The sequence below is a fragment of the Dendropsophus ebraccatus genome, chromosome 8 (assembly GCF_027789765.1).
Source record: "Dendropsophus ebraccatus isolate aDenEbr1 chromosome 8, aDenEbr1.pat, whole genome shotgun sequence".
Classification (NCBI taxonomy): Eukaryota; Metazoa; Chordata; class Amphibia; order Anura; family Hylidae; genus Dendropsophus; species Dendropsophus ebraccatus.
In genome coordinates, this window is record NC_091461.1 from 92845577 (window position 1) to 92870671 (window position 25095).

Consider the following 25095-nt stretch of genomic DNA (forward strand, 5'->3'; position numbering starts at 1 on the left):
TCCAGCATTTACTTACAGTCGCAAGCCTCAGGATATGCTGGGAGTTGTAGTAACATCCTCTGATAAACAGTGGTGCTGCCAGAGATTCAGGCTGATGGTTTTAAACATGATAAGGAGAACCAAAAGGGCTTACAGCCACTGATAAAGGGTCAACGGTTACACAGCATGGTACCTTAAGTGCAGTCACACAGACAGATTTAGCTGACAGATTTTGAAGCCAAAGCCAGGAATGGAGGTTGAAAAGAGGAGAAATCTCCAGTTTTTCCTTTATACCTGTTCTCTGTTTATAGTCTGTTCCTGGCTTGGCTTCAAACGCTCTGTCAGATAAATCCTATTGTTAAAGGCACCTAGGTACTATTGCTGTGCACCTGGAGCTAGGTTCCCTTTAATCCAATATATGTATATCACAAGGGCTTTTCGTTGGCTGGGAACACTGGCCACAATACTATAATTCTGTTGGCGCATGTGTAATTTCCTTTCCCGCACTTATTTGGGGAGGGTTAAACCAGGGTAAGGGCCAGGGTGGGTGGATGGGCGCTAGCCTGCCAGTCAATGGCCAGTGCCCCGTGTGCTTGCCCCCCAGGGCTAAAATCTGCCAGCAGCCCCTGGGGCAGGTGGATACAGGGGTGGATCGTACAGGTGTGGGAGAGGATACAGGGGGGACCAGTTTGGGTGAAGGCAAAGGAATTTAGGGAAACAAGTCTAGAATTGGGGGCAGGGGAATATAGAATGACAGTCTTGGGTGATTGCAGGCGGATATAGGCTTGACTAAGTCGGGGGTGGGGGCAGGAGCATATGGTTGTGGTTGAATGTTTTTGGGCCCATGTAACATATTTTTTTTCTCTTGGACCTATATCTTCCATGCGACACTTAATATGTTAACATTGAACATTAGGGGCGTACAGGGTGAACCAGTTTGGGTGGGGGCAGGCGGGGATAAGGGGGGCCAGTCTGGAATGAGGGCAGGGAGAAATACAGGAAACAATCTGGGGGTGGCGGTACAGGATATTACAGGGTGACCAGTGCTGTGTGTGGGCCTGAGACACAGTGACGGGTTCTAGGGTGTGGGCACTGGGATACAAGGTGACAAGTCTAAGCTTCGGGGTAGGGGATAGAAGCAGACAGTCTGGGGTTGGGTCAAAGGGATATTGGGTGACTAGTCCAGGGTGGGGGCAGGAGGATACAGGGTGACTTATCTAGGGTGAGGGCAGGAGCATACAGGAGATATGCAGGGTTACCAGTCAGGGGTGGCGGAAAGGCGATGAAGAGTGACCACTGCGGGGTGGGGCGTGGGGGACGGGAGGATACAGGTGTGACCAGTCTAGGGTGAAGGCACGAGGATCAGGGTGACCAGTTTGGGTTTTGGGCAGAAGGATACAAAGGGTGGACTAGTGGAGGCACGTGACTCACGGTGAAAAGTCTAGGGTGGTGGCAGGGGATACAGTGACCAGTGTTTTGTTGGGGGCAGGAGGATACAGGGGACCCCTTCTAAGGTGGAGACAGGGGGCCGAGGGAGACAGTCTGGATGGGGTAAGAGGAAAGAGTGGCCACTCTGAGGCAGGGGTCAAAAGGCATATAAGGTGACGGTCTAGGGGAGGGAGGGGAATAGAGAATGACCAGTCTGGGGTGGGGCAGGGGGATATAGGGTGTTCCAGTCTTGGGTAAAGGTAGAGACACAAGAGAGCAGGGTCATATGAGCAGTGTCCTTAGAGCATTAACCTACATATGAAGATCTCCATTCTCGGAAAACTATTATCACACCTATGATTTTTATTCTACTTTAGGTGGACGACGAAAAGAATAAAACACGCAAGGAGACGAACATTCCGATCAGAAGCAGAAAAGAAGAATCGCGCAGAACAGGTAATTAAGTATAATTATTAATTACTAGATAACTATCAGGCTAGACTTTTGGTTAGACCTGCATAGGTGTAATAATATTGTAACCTGGGCCATGTAGATATATGTTTTTTATTGACCTATATCTTCCATGGACACTTCATATGTTAACACTGACATTAGGGGGATATAGGGTGTCCAGCTCGGGTGGGGGCAGGGGGGTACAGGGTGACAGTCTGCAGTGGGGGCAGGGGGGTACAGAGTGACCAGTCTGCAGTGGGGACAGGAGGAGACAGGGTGACAAGTCTGAGGTGGGGGTACGAGATTACAAAATGACCAGTCTAAGTATGACGGTGGGACACAGGGTGACCAGTCGAGGGTGGGTGCAGAGGGATACAGGCAGGAGGAATAGCTAATGTCTCTTATGCCCTGGTGCAAGAGGTCACCTTGGCACCCCCCCCCCCCATTCTTTCACGACTAAGTGATGCTTTTGGTGTATGTATGTGTATATATCATATATATATATATATATATATATATATATATATATATATATATGAAGAGAAAATATTATCACCATACATATTACTGCCATACTGTTACTGACCAAATCCTGTACACTGAGACCAATATTACAGTAATACCAGTATATAGGAAGAAAATTTTACCGACACACCCCAACCACTACCATCGCCACCATATTGTTACTGACCAAATCCAGTATACGAGACCAATAAACCCACAATACCAGATAAAAGTAACAAATATTACCACCACATACTGACTAACACCGCCGCTGCTACTGAATAATCCACTGTACAAAGATCACTATCACCTCATACAGTCATATAGAGGTAGCCCTAGCTCTACACAGGTTCTATACACTATATACATTACAGTGTAGTTACATCAAGTAACTTACAAGGGACATCTTCTCTGATCAGAGTCGTTTGCATTTTCTTCTCCATCTGCCATTATAAGAACTTCTCCGAGCCACAACTCCACAGAAATCTTGCCAATGCAAACATATTAGGCTCCTTACTCCGGGACCTTTCCTCATCTCTATACAACTGCACATCTGTATTGGCCCCTTTATGCCACCATTTAGTGTGTAGGCTGACACGATGTGATCCCCCTATAGTATATGTCCCCTCTTGTAGCCTCCTTATAGGCTCCTCTCCCCCCTATGTTGTCCCCTATCGGCCCCCTCTCCCCCTATGTAGTCCTCTTATAGATGGCCCCTCTCCCCCCTTTATTATACCCCATTATAGATGGCCCCCTCCCTCCTCCCTAATCGATCGGCCCTCCCCCTCCCTTATTGATGGCCCCTCCTTATCGATTGCCCCCTCCCCCTCCCTTATCAATGGCCCCTTACCCCCCTCCCTTATCGATGCCCCCCCTTATTGATGGCCCTCCCCCCATCCCTTATCGATGGCCCCCCCCCCCCCTCCCTTATCGATGGCCCCTCCCCCCTTATCGATGGCCCCTCCCCCCTCCATTATCAATGGCCCCCTTCCCCCTCCCTTATCGATGGCCCCCCTCCCTTATCGATGGCCACCTTCCCCCCCCTTATCGATGGCCCCCCCTCCCGTATCGTTGGCCCCCTCCCCCCTCCCTTATCGTTGACCCCCCTCCCTTATCGATGGCCCCCTCCCTTGTTGATGGCCCCCTCCCTCTCCCTTATTGATGGCCCCCCTCCCTTATCGATGGCCCCCCCCTCTCCCCCCTCCTTATCGATGACCCCCTCCTATCGTTGGCCCCCTCCCCTCCTTATCGATGGCCCCACTCCCTTATCGATGGCCCCCTCCCCCTCCCTTATCGATGGCCCCCCTCCCCCCCTCCCTTATTGATGGCCCCTTGCTTATTGATTGCCCTTCCCTCTCCCTTATCAATGGCCCCTTTCCGCCCCCTTATTGATGGCCCCCCCTTATCGATGGCCTTCTCCCTCCCTTATCGATGGCCCCTCCCTCCCTTATCGATTGCCCCCTCCCCCCTATTGATGGCCCCTCCCCCTCCCTTACGCATGGCCCCCTTCCCCTCCCTTGTTTATGGCCCCCTCCCTCTCCCTTATCGATGGCCCCCACTCCCCCCCTCCCTTATCGATGGGCCCCCCCGCCCTTTTAGATGACCCCCCTCATCCCGGCTTATAGATGCCCCCTCCCCCCTCCCTAATCGAATGGCCCCCCTTTTCCCTTATTGATGGCCCCTCCCTTATCGATTGCCCCCCTCCCCCCTCCCTTATCAATGGCCCCTTACCCCCTCCCTTATCGATGACCCCCCCCTTATCGATGGCCCCTCCCCCCCCCCTTATTGGTGGACCCCTCCCCCCTATCGATGGCCCCTCTCACTTATCAGTGGATCCCTTCCCCCCTCCCTTATCGATGGCCCTTCTCCCTTATCGATGGTCCCTCCCCCCTCCCTTATCGATGGGACCCCCCTCCCTTATCGTTGGCCTCCCTCCCCCTCCCCTTATCGTTGGCCCCCCTCCCCTCTTCCCTTATCGATGGCCCCCTCCCTTGTTGATGGCCCCTCCCCCTACCTTATCGATGGCCCCTCCCTTATCGATGCCCCCTCTCCCTTATCGATGACCCCCTCCCTTATCGTTGGCCCCACTCCCCCTCCTTTATCGATGGCCCCATCCCTTATCGATGGCCCCCCCCCCCTCCTTATCGATGGCCCCCCTCCCCCCCTCCCTATTGATGCCCCTCGCTTATTGATTGCCCCCTTCCCCATCCCTTATCATGGCCCCTTTCCCCCCCCTTATCGATGGCCCCCTCCCTCCCTTATCGATGGCCCCCTCCCTCCCTTATCGATGGCCCCCTCCCTCCCTTATTGATTGCCCCCTCCCCCCCCTTATCGATGGCCCCTCTTCCCTCCCTTATCAATGGACCCTTCCCCCTCCCCTTATCGATGGCCCCTCCCCCTTCCTTATCAAATGGCCCCCTCCCCCTCCCTTATCGATGGCCCCTCCCTTATCGATGGCCCCCTCCCCCCTCCCTTATCGATGGCCCCCTTCCCTTATCGTGGCCCCCCTCACCTTATCGTTCGCCCCCCTCCCCCTCCTTATCGATGGCCCCGCCTTGTTGATGGCCCCCTCCCCCTCCATATCGATGGTCCCCCTCCCTTATCGATGGCCCCCCTCCCCCTCCCTTATCGATGGCCCCTCCCTCTTCGTTGGCCCCCCTCCCTTATCAATGGCCCCACTCCCTTATCGATGGCCCTTCTCCCCCTCCCTTATTGGTGGCCCCCCCTCCTCACCTCTTATTGATGGCCCCCTATTATTGATTGCCCCCTTCCCCCCCCTTATCAATGGCCCCTTCCCCCCTCCCTTATCGAAGGGCTCCCCCTTATCGATGGCCCCTCCCCCCCCTCCCTTATCGATGCCCCCCTCCCCCCCTCCCTTATCGATGGCCCCCTCCCCCTCCCTTATCGATGGCCCCCTCCCCCCCTCCCTTATCGATGGCCCCCTTCCCCCCTCCCTTATCGATGGCCCCCTCCCTATCGATTGGCCCCTCCCCCCTCCCTTATCGATGGCCCCCTTCCCCCTCCCTTATCGATGGCCCCCTCGCCCTCCCTTATCAATGGCCCCCCTCCCTTATCGATGGCCCCCTTATCGATGGCCCCCTTCCCCCTCCCTGAATCGATGCCCCCGCACTTTTAGATGACCCCCCTCATCCGCTTATTGATGGCCCCCTCCCCCCCCTCACTTATAGATGGCCCCCTCCCTTTTAGATGACCCACCTCCCCCGCTTATAGATGGCCCCCTCTCCCCCATCGTTTGGCCCCCTTTCCCCCCTCCCGTATAGGTTGCCTCCCTATTCTCCCCCATCTCCTTATAGCTGGCCCCCTCTTCCCCCTTATTGCTGGCTCCCTCTTCCCTCATTATAGCTGGCCCCCTCTTCCCCCTTATTGCTGGCTCACTCTTCCCTCTTTCCCTCTTAAAATTGGCCCCTCTTCCCTCATTATATATGGTCCCCCTCCTCTCCCCCCCTGTGCATTAAAGATAACAAAAGAAAAAAAAACAACACTCACCTTCCATCTACTCCCCTGTCGAGCCTCTCGCCTCCTGTCTGTCCCTGGCTGATGTGCGGCTGCCGGGGTGTCCCGTCCTATCCCCGGCAGCGCCACTCATCAGAGAGCACAGGATATAGGGTGACAAATCTAGGGTAGGGGCAGGGGAATACAGAATGACAGTCTGGGTGGGTTGCGGGGAAAATAGAGTAACTAATCTGCAGTGGAGGCAGAATCATACAGGGTGACCTGTGTGGGTGGAAGGGGTACATAGAGATACAAGGTGACCAATCTAGGGTGTACGCAGGAGAGATAAAGGGAGGCCATTCTGGGATGGGGGCAGGGAGGATACAGAGTGGCCAGTCTGGGGCAATGTCAAGGGGAATAGGGTGACTGGTCTAGGGTGAGGGCAGGGAAATAGAGAATGACCAGTCTGAGATGGGGGCAGTGGGATATACAGTGACCAGTCTTGGGTAAGGGTTGGGACACAAGAGAGCAGGGTCATATGAGCAGTGTCCTTAGAGTATTACCTACATATTAAGATCTCCATTCTAGGAACATATTATCACACCTGTGAATATTTTTCTACTTTAGGTGGACGGCGAAAGAAGAAGCACGCACAGAGAAACATTCCCATCAGGATCAATGGAAGAATCGCAGGAAGGTAATTAATATATTTATTAATTACTGATAACTATCAGGCTAGACTCTTGGTCTAGACCTGCATAGGTGTGATATGTTCCTGGGCCATGTAGATATATGTTATTATTGACCTATATCTACCATGGACACTAATATGTTAACACTGACATTAGGGGGATACATGGTGTCCAGTCTCAGGTGGGGGCCGGGGGATATAGGGTGACCAGTCTGGAGTGGGAGCAGTAGGATACAGGGAAACCAATCTGGGGGGGGGGGGCACAGGATTACAGGGTGACCAGTCTGTGGTGTGGGCCATGAGACACAGGGTGACCAGTCTGGGCTGGGGTAGGGGATAGAAGCAGACCAGTCTGGGGTTGGGTCAAAGGAATATAGGGTGAGCAGTTTTTGTGCGGGCAGGGGGATACAGGGGATCCGTACAGGTGTGGGGTAGGAGGATAACAGGGTGACCAGTCTTGGATGAAGGCAAAGGAATTTAGGGAAACAAGTCTAGAATTAGGGCAGGGGAATATAGAATGACCAGTCTTGGGTGATTGCAGGGGGATATAGGTTGACTAGTCGGGGATGGGGGCAGGAGCATAGGTGTGGTGATATGTTTTTGGGCCATGTAGATATATTTTCTTTCTTGACCTATATCTTCCATGGACACTTAATATGTTAACATTGACATAAGAGAGCGTACAGGGTGACCAGTTTTGGGTGGGGGCAGGGGATACAGGGTGGCCAGTCTGGAATGGGGGCAGGGGATACAGGGAAACCAATCTGGGGGTGGCGGTACAGGATTACAGGGTGACCGGTCTAGGGTGTGGGCACTGGGATATAAGGTGACCAGTCTGGGCTTCGGTAGGGGGATAGAAGCAGATCAGTCTGGGGTTGGGTCAAAGGGATATTGGTGATTAGTCCAGGTGGGGGCAGGAGGATACAGGGTGTCTTATCTAGGGTGAGGGCAGGAGCATACAGGATGACCCGTCTTAGTTGAGGCTAGAGATATACAGGGTTACCAGTCAGGAGTGGCGGAAAGGCGATGAAGAGTGACCACTGCGGAGTGGGGGTGGGGGGCTGGAGGATACAGGGTGACCAGTCTAGGGTGAAGGCACGAGGATACAGGGTGACCAGTTTTGGGTTTGGGGCAGAAGGATACAGGGTGACCAGTGGAGGCAAGGTGACTCACGGTGACAAGTCTAGGGTGGTGGCAGGGGATACAGGTTGACCAGTTTTTGTTGGGGCAGGAGGATATAGGGTGTCCAGCCTTGGGTAAAGGTAGAGACACAAGAGAGCAGGGTCATATGAGCAGTGTCCTTAGAGTATTACCTACATATTAAGATCTCCATTCCAGGAACATATTATCACACCTATGATTTTTATTGTACTTTAGGTGGACGACGAAAAGAATAAACACGCAAGGAGACGAACATTCCGATCAGAAGCAGAAATGGAAGAATCGCAGAACAGGTAATTAATATAATTATTAATTACTGATAACTATCAGGCTAGACTTTTGGTCTAGACCTGCATAGGTGTGATAATATGTACCTGGGCCATGTAGATATATGTTTTTTATTGACCTATATCTTCCATGGACACTTAATATGTTAACACTGACATTAGGGGGATATAGGGTGTCCAGTCTCGGGTGGGGGCAGGGGGGTACAGGGTGACCAGTCTGCAGTGGGGGCAGGGGGGTACAGAGTGACCAGTCTGCAGTGGGGACAGGAGGATACAGGGTGACAAATCTGAGGTGGGGGTACGAGATTACAAAGTGGCCAGTCTAAGTTATGGACGGTGGGACACAGGGTGACCAGTCGAGGGTGGGTGCAGAGGGATACAGGCAGGGGGATAGCTAATGTCTCCTATGCCCTGGTGCAAGAGGTCACCTTGCCTCCCCCCATTCCTTTCACGACTAAGTGATGCTTTTGGTGTATGTATGTATATATATATATATATATATATATATATATATATATATATATATATGAAGAGAAAATATTATCACCATACATATAACTGCCATACTGTTACTGACCAAATCCTGTACACTGAGACCAATATTACCAGTAATACCAGTATATAGGAAGAAAATTTTACCGCCACACCCCAACCACTACCATCTCCACCATATTGTTACTGACCAAATCCAGTATACCTGAGACCAATAAAACACAATACCAGATAAAAGTAACAAATATTACCACCACATACTGACTAACACCACCGCTGCTACTGAATAATCCACTGTACAAAGATCACTATCACCTCATACAGTCATATAGAGGTAGCCCTAGCTCTACACAGGTTCTATACACTATATACATTACAGTGTAGTTACATCAAGTAACTTACAAGGGACATCTTCTCTGATCAGAGTCGTTTGCAGTTTTCTTCTCCATCTGCCATTATGAGAACTTCTCCGAGCCACAACTCCACAGAATCTGCCAGGCAAACATATTAGGCTCCTTACTCCGGGACCATCCTCATCTCTATACAACTGCACATCTGTATTGGCCCCTTTATGCCACCATTTAGTGTGTAGGCTGACACGATGTGATCCCCCTATAGTATATGTCCCCTTCTATGTAGCCTCCTTATAGGCCCCCTCTCCCCTATGTTGTCCCCTTATGGGCCCCCCTCTCCCCCTATGTAGTCCCCTTATAGATGGCCCTCTCCCCCCTTACCTATACCCCATTATAGATGCCCCCCTCCCTAATCGATGGCCCTTCCCCCTCCCTTATTGATGGCCCCTCCCTTATCGATGGCCCCCCTCCCTTATCAATTGCCCCTTACCCCCCTCCCTTATCGATGGCCCCCTCCCCCCCCTCCCTTATCGATGGCCCCCTCCCCCCCTCCCTTATCGATGGCCCCCTCCCTTATCGATGGCCCCCTCCCCCCCCTCCCTTATCGATGGCCCCCTCCCCCCCCTCCCTTATCGATGGCCCCCTCCCCCCTCCCTTATCGATGGCCCCCTCCCCCCTCCCTTATCGATGGCCCCTCCCCCCCTCCCTTATCGATGGCCCCTCCCCCCCCTGATCGATGGCCCCTCCCCCCTCCCTTATCAATGGCCCCCTTCCCCTCCCTTATCGATGGCCCCCCTCCCTTATCGATGGCCCCCCTCCCCCCTCCCTTATCGATGGCCCCCCTCCCTTATCGATGGCCCCCCTCCCCCCTCCCTTATCGATGACCCCCTCCCTTATCGTTGGCCCCCCTCCCTTATCGATGGCCCCACTCCCTTATCGATGACCCCCCTCCCTTATCGATGGCCCCACTCCCTTATCGATGACCCCCCTCCCCCTCCCTTATCGATGGCCCCCCTCCCTTTTTGATGGCCCCTCGCTTATTGATTGCCCCCTTCCCCCTCCCTTATCAATGGCCCCTTCCCCCCTCCCTTATCGACGCCCCCCCCTTATCGATTGCCCCCTCCCTCCCTCCCTTATCAATGGACCCCTCCCTTATCGATGGCCCCCTCCCTCCCTTATCGATTGCCCCCTCCCCCCCCCACTTATCAATGGCCCCTCCCCCCTCCCTTATCGATGGCCCCTTCCCCCTCCCTTATTGATGGCCCCCTCCCTTGTTTATGGCCCCCTCCCTTATCGATGGCCCCCCCCTTCCCTTATCGATGGCCCCCCCGCCCTTTTAGATGACCCCCTTCATCCCACTTATAGATGGCCCCCTCCCCCCCTCCCTTATAGGTGGCCCCCTCCCCCCCTCACTTATAGATGGCCCCCTCCCTTTTAGATGACCCACCTCCCCCCGCTTATAGATGGCCCCCTCCCCCCCTCCCTTATAGGTTGCCTCCCTATTCTCCCCCCCTCTCCTTATAGCTGGCCCCCTCTTCCCAAATTATATCTGGCCCCCTCTTCCTCATTATATATGGTCCCCCCTCCTCTCCCCCCTGTACATAAAAGATAACAAAAGAAAAAAAAAACACAACTCACCTTCCATCTACTCCCTGTCGAGCCTCTCGCCTCCTGGTCTGTCCCTGGCTGATGTGCGGCTGCCGGGGTGTCCCGTCCTATCCCCGGCAGCGCACTCATCAGAGAGCTCAGGATATAGGGTGACAAATCTAGGGTGGGGGCAGGGGGATACAGAATGACCAGTCTGGGGTGGTTGCCAGGGAAAATAGTGTAACTAATCTGCAGTGGAGGCAGAATCATACAGGGTGACCTGTCTGGGGGGGGGGGGGTACATAGAGATACAAGGTGACCAATCTAGGGTGTACGCAGGGAGATAGAGGGAGTCCATTCTGGGATGGGGCAGGAGGATACAGAGTGGCCAGTCTGGGGCAATGTCAAGGGGACATAGGGTGACTGGTCTAGGGTGAGGGCAGGGAAATAGAGAATGACCAGTCTGAGATGGGGCAGTGGGATATACGGTGACCAGTCTTGGGTAAGGGTAGGGACACAAGAGAGCAGGGTCATATGAGCAGTGTCCTTAGAGTATTACCTACATATTAAGATCTCCATTCTAGGAACATATTATCACACCTGTGAATCTTTTTCTACTTTAGATGGACGAAGAGAAGAAGAAGCACGCACAGAGACGAACATTCCCATCAGAAGCAAGAATGGAAGAATCGCAGGAAGGTAATTAATATATTTATTAATTACTGATAACTATCAGGCTAGACTTTTGGTCTAGACCTGCATAGGTGTGATAATATGTTCCTGGGCCATGTAGATATATTTTTTTTATTGACCTATATCTTCCATGGACACTTAATATGTTAACACTGACATTAGGGGGATACATGGTGACCAGTCTCAGGTGGGGGCCCGGGGATATAGGGTGACCAGTCTGGAGTAGGAGCAGTAGGATACAGGGAAACCAATCTGTGGGTGGGGGCACAGGATTACAGGGTGACCAGTCTGTGGTGTGGGCCATGAGACACAGGGTGACCAGTCTGGGCTGGGGTAGGGGGATAGAAGCAGACCAGTCTGGGGTTGGGTCAAAGGAATATAGGGTGAGCAGTTTTTGGTGCGGGCAGGGGGATACAGGGTGATCCGTACAGGTGTGGGGTAGGAGGATACAGGGTGACCAGTCTTGGGTGAAGGCAAAGGAATTTAGGGAAACAAGTCTAGAATTGGGGCAGGGGAAAATAGAGTGACCAGTCTTGGGTGATTGCAGGGGGATACAGGTTGACTAGTCGGGGGTGGGGGCAGGAGCATAGGTGTGGTGATATGTTTTTGGGCCATGTAGATATATTTTTTTTCTTGACCTATATCTTCCATGGACACTTAATATGTTAACATTGACATTAGGGGCGTACAGGGTGACCAGTTTTGGGTGGGGGCAGGGGGATACAGGGTGGCCAGTCTGGAATGGGGGCAGGGGAATACAGGGAAACCAATCTGGGGGTGGCGGTACAGGATTACAGGGTGACCAGTCTGTGATGTGGGCCATGAGACACAGTGACGGGTCTAGGGTGTGGGCACTGGGATACAAGGTGACAAGTCTGGGCTTCGGTAGGGGGTTAGAAGCAGACCAGTCTGGGGTTGGATCAAAGTGATATTGGGTGACTAGTCCAGGGTGGGAGCAGGAGGATACAGGGTGACTTATCTAGGGTGAGGGCAGGAGCATACAGGATGACCCGTCTTATGCCCCTATTCCACTGGTCGTCAGAGGAGCAAACGTGCGCTCTCAGCGCTCGTTTGCTCCTTCTTCCCCGCTCGCTGCCGCCGCTATTCAGCGCGGCTACAGCGAGCGGGTGAGTGCGGGAGGGGCGGCGTGGAGCTGCGGCGGGGCTGCCCGGGTGATCGCTAGATCGTCCGGGCAGCCCATAGGATATAGCAGCATCTGCTGCCGACGCTCCTATTCAACGGAGCGACGGCAGCGGATCGCTGCTATATCAGTCGCTTGTTTTTCAACGTGTTGAAAAACAAGAGACTGCAACGATCAGCCGACATGAACGATGTCGGCTGATCGTTGCACTCTATTCCACGGGACGATTATCGTCCGTAGTGGCCGATATCGGCCGAATACGAACGATAATCGTTCCGTGGAATAGGGCCTTTAGTTGAGGCTAGAGATATACAGGGTTACCAGTCAGGGGTGGCGGAAAGGCGATGAAGAGTGACCACTGCGGGGTGGGGGTGGGGGGGCGGGAGGATACAGGGTGACCAGTCTAGGGTGAAGGCACGAGGATACAGGGTGACCAGTTTGGGTTTGGGGCAGAAGGATACAGGGTGACCAGTGGAGGCAAGGTGACTCACGGTGACAAGTCTAGGGTGGTAGCAGGGGGATACAGGTTGACCAGTTTTTGTTGGGGGCAGGAGGATACAGGGTGACCCTTCTAAGGTGGAGACAGGGGGCTAGAGGGAGAGCAGTCTGGGATGGGGGTAAGAGGATAAAGAGTGGCCACTCTGAGGCAGGGTCAAAGGCATATAAGGTGACCGGTCTAGGGTGAGGGCAGGGGAATAGAGAATGAGCAGTCTGGGGTGGGGGCAGGGGGATATAGGGTGTCCAGTCTTGGGTAAAGGTAGAGACACAAGAGAGCAGGGTCATATGAGCAGTGTCCTTAGAGTATTACCTACATATTAAGATCTCCATTCTAGGAACATATTATCACACCGGTGAATCTTTTTCTACTTTAGGTGGACGACGAGAAGAGAAAGCACGCACGGAGACGAACATTCCCATCAGAAGCAAGAATGGAAGAATCGCAGGAAGGTAATTAATATATTTATTAATTACTGATAACTATCAGGCTAGACTTTTGGTCTAGACCTGCATAGGTGTGATAATATGTTCCTGGGCCATGTAGATATATTTTTTTTATTGACCTATATCTTCCATGGACACTTAATATGTTAACACTGACATTAGGGGGATACAGGGTGACCAGTCTCAGGTGGGGGCCAGGGGCTACAGGGTGACCAGTCTGCAGTGGGAGCAGGAGGATGCAGGGAAACCAATCTGGGGGTGGGGGCACAGGATTACATGGTGACCAGTCTGTGGTGTAAGTCGTGAGACACAGGGTGACCAGTTTAGGGTGGGGGCACTGGGATACAAGGTGACCAGTCTGGGCTTGGGTAAGGGGATAGAAGCAGACCTGTCTGGTGTTGGGTCAAAGGGATATAGGGTTACCAGTCTTGGGTGGGAGCAGGGGAATATCTTCCATGAACACTTTATATGTTAACACTGACATTAGGAGGATACAGGGTGACCAGTCTCGGGTGGGGGCACCCCGTATTTTGCACAGCCGGGAGTGTACAGTGGAGCGTCTAATAAGGAGGAGGTGATGACGGGAATACGAGGCCTCATCCACACAGAGGCAGCAGCATCATCATCTCTGTAGTGTCACTCTATATGCGGAAAGCTCTAGTCATCCTGGCTATATCCAGCCCGCACAACGCCTCACCATTAGTCTCCATGAGGTAGATGTGGATTTTATTTCAATTTTAACATTGGTCCTGGTGCACAATGTAACAAGAAATCCACGTGAAATATAGTTAAGTGAACAATGAGAACAGGTTCCTCCTCGGTTCGCTGATGTCAGACTATGGCCCTGTGCTCACCTACTTACAGTTGGTTTTACTTACTCTTCTCTTTATAATTCCTCCACAAGTATTGGATGTAGTGGAATTGCTATTTTTTTGGGAGTTAGGGTGGGGGTGAGTTGGGTAAGGCGGTGGGGGATGGGGGTTAAAGAAAAATGTACTGTTTGGTTGTTTTGTAAGTTACTTCCATTAAAAAAAAAGCTCAAATCTTCCAGTACTTATCAGCTGCTGCATGTCCTGCAGAAATTGGTATATTCTTTCCAGTCTGAGACAGCGATTTCTCCTGCCACCTTTGTGCATGTGAGGAACTGTCCAGAGCAGTAGCAAATTCCCATAGAATAGCTCTCCTGCTCTGCACAATTCCTGACATGGACAGAGGTGGCAGCAGAGAGCACTGTCAGACTGGAAAGAATACACCATGTCCTGCAGGACATACAGCAGCTGATAAGTACTGACAGACTTGAGATTTTCAAATAGAAGTAAATTGGTAAACCACATTTTTTGCGTACTCTTAAAAAAAAAACATTTGTTTTGATCCTTTTCTTTATTAGGAGGCTATGCATTTCTAACAAACTTTTTCCAAAGCATTTTCTTGTCTCAATTACTATGTCAGAGTAGAGTAGAAGTTGTTTACAGCTAGCAACCTAGAAAGGTGTTCTGTGATGTCATCAAAGCTGTGATGACATATATAACTGCTAGACAGGCAAGCGGTTTATTTGCAACCAGGCAGCCAACTAGGTAGGAAAGCAGCTATCAAGGAAGGTGCAGGTAGGTATCGTTCCAAAGGTTTAATGTGGATTTTTGGGGCGCCAGTTTATGCTTCTGCAAACCGCTAAAGTTGTAAGTTACTATACTTACTATAGTATAGTTTTTTTCAATACTTTTCTATAATAGTTAGTTACTAATTTGTGATTTTTTTTCTACTGTAGGGGGACGATAAGAAAAAAGAACATGCACGGAGACGAACATTCCCATCAGGATCAATGGAAGAATCGCAGGAAGGTAATTAATATATTTATTAATTACTGATAACTATCAGGCTAGACTTTTGGTCTAGACCTGCATAGGTGAGATAATATGTACCTGGGCCATGTAGATATATGTTATTTATTGACCTATATCTACCATGGACACTTAATATGTTAACACTGACATTAGGGGGACACAGGGTGACCAGTCGAGGGTGGGTGCAGAGGGATACAGGCAGGGGGGTAGCTAATGTCTCCTATGCCCTGGTGCAAGAGGTCACCTTGGGCCCCCCCCCCCATTCCTCTCACGACTAAGTGATGCTTCTGGTGTATGTATGTCTATATATATGTATATATATATATATATATATATATATATATATATATATATATATATATGAAGAGAAAATATTATCACCATACATATTACTGCCATACTGTTACTGACCAAATCCTGTACACTGAGACCAATATTACCAGTAATACCAGTATATAGGAAGAAAATTTTACCGCCACACCCCAACCACTACCATCGCCACCATATTGTTACTGACCAAATCCAGTATACCGAGACCAATAAAACACAATACCAGATAAAAGTAACAAATATTACCACCACATACTGACTAACACCGCCGCTGCTACTGAATAATCCACTGTACAAAGATCACTATCACCTCATACAGTCATATAGAGGTAGCCCTAGCTCTACACAGGTTCTATACACTATATACATTACAGTGTAGTTACATCAAGTAACTTACAAGGGACATCTTCTCTGATCAGAGTCGTTTGCATTTTCTTCTCCATCTGCCATTATAAGAACTTCTCCGAGCCACAACTCCACAGAATCTGCCAATGCAAACATATTAGGCTCCTTACTCCGGGACCTTCCTCATCTCTATACAAACTGCACATCTGTATTGGCCCCTTTATGCCACCATTTAGTGTGTAGGCTGACACGATGTGATCCCCCTATAGTATATGTCCCCTTCTATGTAGCCTCCTTATAGGCTCCCTCTCCCCCTATGTTGTCCCCTTATGGCCCCCTCTCCCCCTATGTAGTCCTCTTATAGATGGCCCCCTCTCCCCCCTTACTTATACCCCATTATAGATGGCCCCCTCCCTCCTCCCTAATCGATGGCCCTCCCCCTCCCTTATTGATGGCCCCTCCCTTATCGATTGCCCCCTCCCCCTCCCTTATCAATGGCCCCTTACCCCCCTCCCTTATCGATGCCCCCCCTTATTGATGGCCCCCCTCCCCCCTCCCTTATCGATGGCCCCCTCCCCCCCTCCCTTATCGATGGCCCCTCCCCCCTTATCGATGGCCCCTCCCCCCTCCCTTATCAATGGCCCCCTTCCCCCTCCCTTATCGATGGCCCCCCTCCCTTATCGATGGCCACCTTCCCCCTCCCTTGTCAATGGCCCCCCCTCCCTTATCGTTGGCCCCCCTCCCCCCTCCCTTATCGTTGACCCCCCTCCCTTATCGATGGCCCCCTCCCTTGTTGATGGCCCCCTCCCTCTCCCTTATTGATGGCCCCCCTCCCTTATCGATGGCCCCCCCTCCCCCCTCCCTTATCGATGACCCCCTCCCTATCGTTGGCCCCCTCCCCTCCCTTATCGATGGCCCCACTCCCTTATCGATGGCCCCCCTCCCCCTCCCTTATCGATGGCCCCCCTCCCCCCCTCCCTTATTGATGGCCCCTTGCTTATTGATTGCCCCCTTCCCTCTCCCTTATCAATGGCCCCTTCCCCCCTCCCTTATTGATGGCCCCCCCTTATCGATGGCCTTCTCCCTCCCTTATCGATGGCCCCCTCCCTCCCTTATCGATTGCCCCCTCCCCCCCCTTATTGATGGCCCCTCTCCCCTCCCTTATTGATGGCCCCTCCCCCCTCCCTTATCGATGGCCCCCTTCCCCCTCCCTTGTTTATGGCCCCCTCCCTCTCCCTTATCGATGGCCCCCCTCCCCCCCTCCCTTATCGATGGCCCCCCGCCCTTTTAGATGACCCCCCTCATCACGCTTATAGATGGCCCCCTCCCCCCTCCCTAATCGATGGCCCCCCTTTTCCCTTATTGATGGCCCCTCCCTTATCGATTGCCCCCTCCCCCCTCCCTTATCAATGGCCCCTTACCCCCTCCCTTATCGATGACCCCCCCTTATCGATGGCCCCTCCCCCCCCTTATTGGTGGACCCCTCCCCCCCTTATCGATGGCCCCTCCCTTATCAGTGGTCCCCTTCCCCCCTCCCTTATCGATGGCCCTTCTCCCTTATCGATGGTCCCCTCCCCCCTCCCTTATCGATGGCCCCCCTCCCTTATCGTTGGCCTCCCTCCCCCTCCCTTATCGTTGGCCCCCCTCCCCTCTTCCCTTATCGATGGCCCCCTCCCTTGTTGATGGCCCCCTCCCCCTACCTTATCGATGGCCCCCCTCCCTTATCGATGGCCCCCTCCCTTATCGATGACCCCCTCCCTTATCGTTGGCCCCACTCCCCCCTCCTTTATCGATGGCCCCACTCCCTTATCGATGGCCCCCCTCCCCCTCCCTTATCGATGGCCCCCCTCCCCCCCTCCCTTATTGATGGCCCCTCGCTTATTGATTGCCCCCTTCCCCCTCCCTTATCAATGGCCCCTTTCCCCCCTCCCTTATCGATGGCCCCCTCCCTCCCTTATTGATGGCCCCCTCCCTCCCTTATCGATGGCCCCCTCCCTCCCTTATTGATTGCCCCCTCCCCCCCCTTATCGATGGCCCCTCTTCCCTCCCTTATCGATGGCCCCCTTCCCCCTCCCTTATCGATGGCCCCTCCCCCTTCCTTATCAATGGCCCCCTTCCCCCTCCCTTATCGATGGCCCCCTCCCTTATCGATGGCCCCCTCCCCCCTCCCTTATCGATGGCCCCCGTCCCTTATCGTTGGCCCCCCTCCCTTATCGTTCGCCCCCCTCCCCCCTCCCTTATCGATGGCCCCCTCCCTTGTTGATGGCCCCCTCCCCCTCCCTTATCGATGGTCCCCCTCCCTTATCGATGGCCCCCCTCCCCCTCCCTTATCGATGGCCCCCCTCCCTTATCGTTGGCCCCCCTCCCTTATCAATGGCCCCACTCCCTTATCGATGGCCCTTCTCCCCCTCCCTTATTGGTGGCCCCCCTTCTCCCCTCCCTTATTGATGGCCCCTCCATTATTGATTGCCCCCTTCCCCCTCCCTTATCAATGGCCCCTTCCCCCCTCCCTTATCGAAGGGCTCCCCCTTATCGATGGCCCCCTCCCCCCCTCCCTTATCGATGGCCCCCTCCCCCCCCTCCCTTATCGATGGCCCCCTCCCCCCCTCCCTTATCGATGGCCCCCTCCCCCCCTCCCTTATCGATGGCCCCCTCCCCACCTCCCTTATCGATGGCCCCCTCCCTTATCGATTGGCCCCTCCCCCCTCCCTTATCGATGGCCCCCTCGCCCTCCCTTATCAATGGCCCCCCTCCCTTATCGATGGCCCTCCTCCCTCCCTCCCTTATCGATGGCCCCCCTTCCTCCCTCCCTTATCGATGGCCCCCCGCCCTTTTAGATGACCCCCCTCATCCCGCTTATAGATGGCCCCCTCCCCCCCTCACTTATAGATGGCCCCCTCCCTTTTAGATGACCCACCTCCCCCCGCTTATAGATGGCCCCCTCTCCCCCATCGTTGGCCCCCTTTCCCCCCTCCCTTATAGGTTGCCTCCCTATTCTCCCCCCATCTCCTTATAGCTGGCCCCCTCTTCCCTCATTATAGCTGGCTCCCTCTTCCCTCATTATAGCTGGCCCCCTCTTCCCCCTTATTGCTGGCTCACTCTTCCCTCTTTCCCTCTTAAATCTGGCCCCCTCTTCCCTCATTATATATGGTCCCCCTCCTCTCCCCCCTGTGCATTAAAGATAACAAAAGAAAAAAAAACACAACTCACCTTCCATCTACTCCCCTGTCGAGCCTCTCGCCTCCTGGTCTGTCCCTGGCTGATGTGCGGCTGCCGGGGGTGTCCCGTCCTATCCCCGGCAGCGCACTCATCAGAGAGCACAGGATATAGGGTGACAAATCTAGGGTAGGGGCAGGGGAATACAGAATGACCAGTCTGGGGTGGTTGCCGAGGAAAATAGGGTAACTAATCTGCAGTGGAGGCAGAATCATACAGGGTGACCTGTCTGGGGAGGGGGGGGGGGGGTACATAGAGATACAAGGTGACCAATCTAGGGTGTACACAGTGAGATAGAGGGAGGCCATTCTGGCATGGGGCAGGAGGATACAGAGTGGCCAGTCTGGGGCAATGTCAAGGGGACATAGGGTGACTGGTCTAGGGTGAGGGCAGGGAAATAGAGAATGACCAGTCTGAGATGGGGCAGTGGGATATACAGTGACCAGTCTTGGGTAAGGGTTGGGACACAAGAGAGCAGGGTCATATGAGCAGTGTCCTTAGAGTATTACCTACATATTAAGATCTCCATTCTAGGAACATATTATCACACCTGTGAATATTTTTCTACTTTAGGTGGACGGCGAGAAGAAGAAGCACGCACAGAGACGAACATTCCCATCAGGATCAATGGAAGAATCGCAGGAAGGTAATTAATATATTTATTAATTACTGATAACTATCAGGCTAGACTCTTGGTCTAGACCTGCATAGGTGTGATATGTTCCTGGGCCATGTAGATATATGTTATTTATTGACCTATATCTACCATGGACACTTAATATGTTAACACTGACATTAGGGGGATACATGGTGTCCAGTCTCAGGTGGGGGCCGGGGGATATAGGGTGACCAGTCTGGAGTGGGAGCAGTAGGATACAGGGAAACCAATCTGGGGGTGGGGGCACAGGATTACAGGGTGACCAGTCTGTGGTGTGGGCCATGAGACACAGTGACGGGTCTAGAGTGTGGGCACTGGGATACAAGGTGACAAGTCTGGGCTTCGGTAGGGGGATAGAAGCAGACCAGTCTGGGGTTGGGTCAAAGGGATATTGGGTGAGCAGTTTTTGGTGCGGGCAGGGGGATACAGGGTGATCCGTACAGGTGTGGAGTAGGAGGATACAGGGTGACCAGTCTTGGGTGAAGGCAAAGGAATTTAGGGAAACAAGTCTAGAATTGGGGCAGGGGAAAATAGAATGACCAGTCTTGGGTGATTGCAGGGGGATACAGGTTGACTAGTCGGGGGTGGGGGCAGGAGCATAGGTGTGGTGATATGTTTTTGGGCCATGTAGATATATTTTTTTTCTTGACCTATATCTTCCATGGACACTTAATATGTTAACATTGACATTAGGGGCGTACAGGGTGACCAGTTTTGGGTGGGGGCAGGGGGATACAGGGTGGCCAGTCTGGAATGGGGGCAGGGGAATACAGGGAAACCAATTTGGGGGTGGCGGTACAGGATTACAGGGTGACCAGTCTGTGGTGTGGGCCATGAGACACAGTGACGGGTCTAGGGTGTGGTCACTGGGATACAAGGTGACAAGTCTGGGCTTCGGTAGGGGGATAGAAGCAGACCAGTCTGGGGTTGGGTCAAAGGGATATTGGGTGACTAGTCCAGGGTGGGGGCAGGAGGATACAGGGTGACTTATCTAGGGTGAGGGCAGGAGCATACAGGATGACCCGTCTTAGTTGAGGCTAGAGATATACAGGGTTACCAGTCTGGGGTGGCGGAAAGGCGATGAAGAGTGACCACTGCGGGGTGTTGGTTTGGGGCGGGAGGATACAGGGTGACCAGTCTAGGGTGACGGCACGAGGATACAGGGTGACCAGTTTGGGTTTGGGGCAGAAGGATACAGGGTGACCAGTGGAGGCAAGGTGACTCACGGTGACAAGTCTAGGGTGGTGGCAGGGGGATACAGGTTGACCAGTTTTTGTTGGGGGCAGGAGGATACAGGGTGACCCTTCTAAGGTGGAGACAGGGGGCTAGAGGGAGACCAGTCTGGGATGGGGGTAAGAGGATAAAGAGTGGCCACTCTGAGGCAGGGTCAAAGGCATATAAGGTGACCGGTCTAGGGTGAGGGCAGGGGAATAGAGAATGACCAGTCTGTGGTGGGGGCAGGGGGATATAGGGTGTCTAGTCTTGGGTAAAGGTAGAGACACAAGACAGCAGGGTCATATGAGCAGTGTCCTTAGAGTATTACCTACATATTAAGATCTCCATTCTAGGAACATATTATCACACCTATGATTTTTATTCTACTTTAGGTGTACGACGAAAAGAATAAACACGCAAGGAGACGAACATTCCGATGAGAAGCAGAAATGGAAGAATCGCAGAACAGGTAATTAATATAATTATTAATTACTGATAACTATCAGGCTAGACTTTTGGTCTAGACCTGCATAGGTGTGATAGTATGTACCTGGGCCATGTAGATATATGTTTTTTATTGACCTATATCTTCCATGGACACTTAATATGTTAACACTGACATTAGGGGGATATAGGGTGTCCAGTCTCGGGTGGGGGCAGGGGGGTACAGGGTGACCAGTCTGCAGTGGGACAGGAGGATACAGGGTGACAAGTCTGAGGTGGGGGTACGAGATTACAAAGTGACCAGTCTAAGTTATGGACGGTGGGGCACAGGGTGACCAGTCGAGGGTGGGTGCAGAGGGATACAGGCAGGGGGTAGCTAATGTCTCCTATGCCCAGGTGCAAGAGGTCACCTTGGGCCCCCCCCCCCAAATCGTTTCACGACTAAGTGATGCTTTTGGTGTATGTAAGCATATATATATATATATATATATATATATATATATATATATGAAGAGAAAATATTATCACCATATATATTACTGCCATACTGTTACTGACCAAATCCTGTACACTGAGACCAATATTACCAGTAATACCAGTATATAGGAAGAAAATTTTACCGCCACACCCCAACCACTACCATCTCCACCATATTGTTACTGACAAAATCCAGTATACCGAGACCAATAAAACACAATACCAGATAAAAGTAACAAATATTACCTCTACATACTGACTAACACCGCCGCTGCTACTGAAAAATCCACTGTACAAAGATCACTATCACCTCATACAGTCATATAGAGGTAGCCCTAGCTCTACACAGGTTCTATACACTATATACATTACAGTGTAGTTACATCAAGTATCTTACAAGGGACATCTTCTCTGATCAGAGTCGTTTGCATTTTCTTCTCCATCTGCCATTATGAGAACTTCTCCGAGCCACAACTCCACAGAATCTGCCAGGCAAACATATTAGGCTCCTTACTCCGGGACCATCCTCATCTCTATACAAACTGCACATCTGTATTGGCCCCTTTATGCCACCATTTAGTGTGTAGGCTGACACGATGTGATCCCCCTATAGTATATCTCCCCTTCTATGTAGCCTCCTTATAGGCCCCCTCTCCCCCTATGTTGTCCCCTTATGGGCCCCCTCTCCCCCTATGTAGTCCCCTTATAGATGGCCCTCTCCCCCCTTCCTTATACCCCATTATAGATGGCCCCCTCCCTAATCGATGGCCCCTCCCCCTCCCTTATTGATGGCCCCTCCCTTATCGATTGCCCCCTCCCCCCCTCCCTTATCGATGGCCCCCTCCCCCCCTCCCTTATCGATGGCCCCCTCCCCCCCTCCCTTATCGATAGCCCCCTCCCCCCCTCCCTTATCGATGGCCCCCTCCCCCCCTCCCTTATCGATGGCCCCCTCCCCCCCTCCCTTATCGATGGCCCCCTCCCCCCCTCCCTTATCGATGGCCCCCTCCCCCCCTCCCTTATCGATGGCCCCCTCCCCCCCCCTTATCGTTGGCCCCTCCCCCCTCCCTTATCAATGGCCCCCTTCCCCCTCCTTTATCAATGGCCCCCTTCCTTGTTGATGGCCCCCTCCCCCTCCCTTATCGATAGCCCCCCTCCCCCTCCCTTATCGATGGCCCCCTCCCTTATCGATGGCCCCCCTCCCCTTCTCCCTTATCGATGGCCCCACTCCCTTATCGTTGGCCCCCCTTCCCCTCCCCCCCTCCCTTATTGATGGCCCTTCCCTTATTGATTGCCCCCTTCCCCCTCCCTTATCAATGGCCCCTTCCCCCCTCCCTTATCGATGGCCCCCCCTTATCGCTGGCCCCCTCCCCCCCTCCCTTATCGCTGGCCCCCTCCCCCCCTCCCTTATCGCTGGCCCCCTCCCCCCCTCCCTTATCGCTGGTCCCCTCCCTCCCTTATCGATGGCCCCCTCCCTCCCTTATCGATTGCCCCCTCCCCCCCTTATCAATGGCCCCACCCTTATCGATGGCCACCTTCCCCCTCCCTTATCGATGGCCCCCTCCCTTGTTTATGGCCCCCTCCCCCTCCCTTATCGATGGCCCCCCCGCCCTTTTAGATGACTCCCCCGTCGAGCCTCTCTCCTCCTGTTCTGTCCCTGGCTGATGTGCGGCTGCCGGGGGTGTCCCGTCCTATCCCCGACAGCGCACTCATCAGAGAGCACAGGATATAGGGTGACAAGTCTAGTTTGGGGGCAGGGGTATACAGAATGACCAGTCTGGGGTGGTTGCCGGAAAAAATAAAGTAACTAATCTGCAGTGGAGGCAGAATCATACAGGGTGACCCGTCTGGGGGGGGTTACATAGAGATACAAGGTGACCAATCTAGGGTGTACGCAGGGAAATAGAGGGAGGCCCTTCTGGGATGGGGCAGGAGGATACAGAGTGGCCAGTCTGGGGCAATGTCAAGGGGACATAGGGTGACTGGTCTAGGGTGAGGGCAGGGAAATAAAGAATGACCAGTCTGAGATGGGGCAGTGGGATATACGGTGACCAGTCTTGGGTAAGGGTAGGGACACAAGAGAGCAGGGTCATATGAGCAGTGTCCTTAGAGTATTACCTACATATTAAGATCTCCATTCTAGGAACATATTATCACACCTGTGAATCTTTTTCTACTTTAGGTGGACGACGAGAAGAAGAAGCACGCACAGAGACGAACATTCCCATCAGAAGCAAGAATGGAAGAATCGCAGGAAGGTAATTAATATATTTATTAATTACTGATAACTATCAGGCTAGACTTTTGGTCTAGACCTGCATAGGTGTGATAATATGTACCTGGGCCATGTAGATATATGTTTTTTTTATTGACCTATATCTACCATGGACACTTAATATGTTAACACTGACATTAGGGGGATATAGGGTGTCCAGTCTCAGGTGGGGGGAGGGGGATATAGGGTGACCAGCAGGGGCGTTGCTAGGGTCTTAAAACATCCGGGGCACAGGCCCCCTGAGTTGACTTCTCCAGTGACGTTACACACACACACACTATATATACACACACATATATATATATGTGTGCGCGCGCGCGCGCATGTGTGTGTATAACTTTTTTTTTTAAAACAGATGATCACATAGGCTAGTATTTGAAATTGTGACTCACAGTTGACGTCTTCTCTGATCAGAGTCGCTCACTTTTCTCTTTCTTTTCCATTCGGCCCCAGCCATAACCCTTCTCTCCAGAATCTGCCAGGAAAAACATTTTAGGCTCCTTGCTCCAGCACACACAGTGATTAGGTCTCCTCTGTGCCCTATATGCCCTAGCTGTGCTCACATAGTATAGGCCTTCTCTCTACCCCCATATAGTTGTAGCCCCCGCCCTTCCCTCTGTGTCTGCATACATTATAGGCCTCAACTGTGCCTCGAAATAGTATAGCCCCCCTGCTCAGCATCCTTCCTTATATAAAATAGCCCCCCTGCTGTGCAGCATTTCCATATAGAATAACCCCCCTGCTGTGCAGCATCCTCATATAAAATACCCCCGCTGTGCATTATTCCCATATAGAGTATCCCCTGCTGTGCACCCAAATAAAGTAATAATGCTCCCTGCTGTGCTCTCCCACATTGTTAAATGCCCCTACTGTGCCTCCATATAGTAATAATGTCCCCTGCTATGCTCCCATATAGTAATAATGTCTCCTGCTGTGCCCACATATAGTAGTAATGTCTCCTGCTGTGCCTCCATATAGTAATAATGACCCATGCTGTGCCCCATATAGTAATAATGTCCCTGCTGTGCACCCAAATATAGTAATAATGCCCCCTGCTTTGTCCCCCATAGTAAAAATGCCCCCACTGCTGTGCCCCCTATATAGTAATATAGCACCTACTGTACCCACCATAG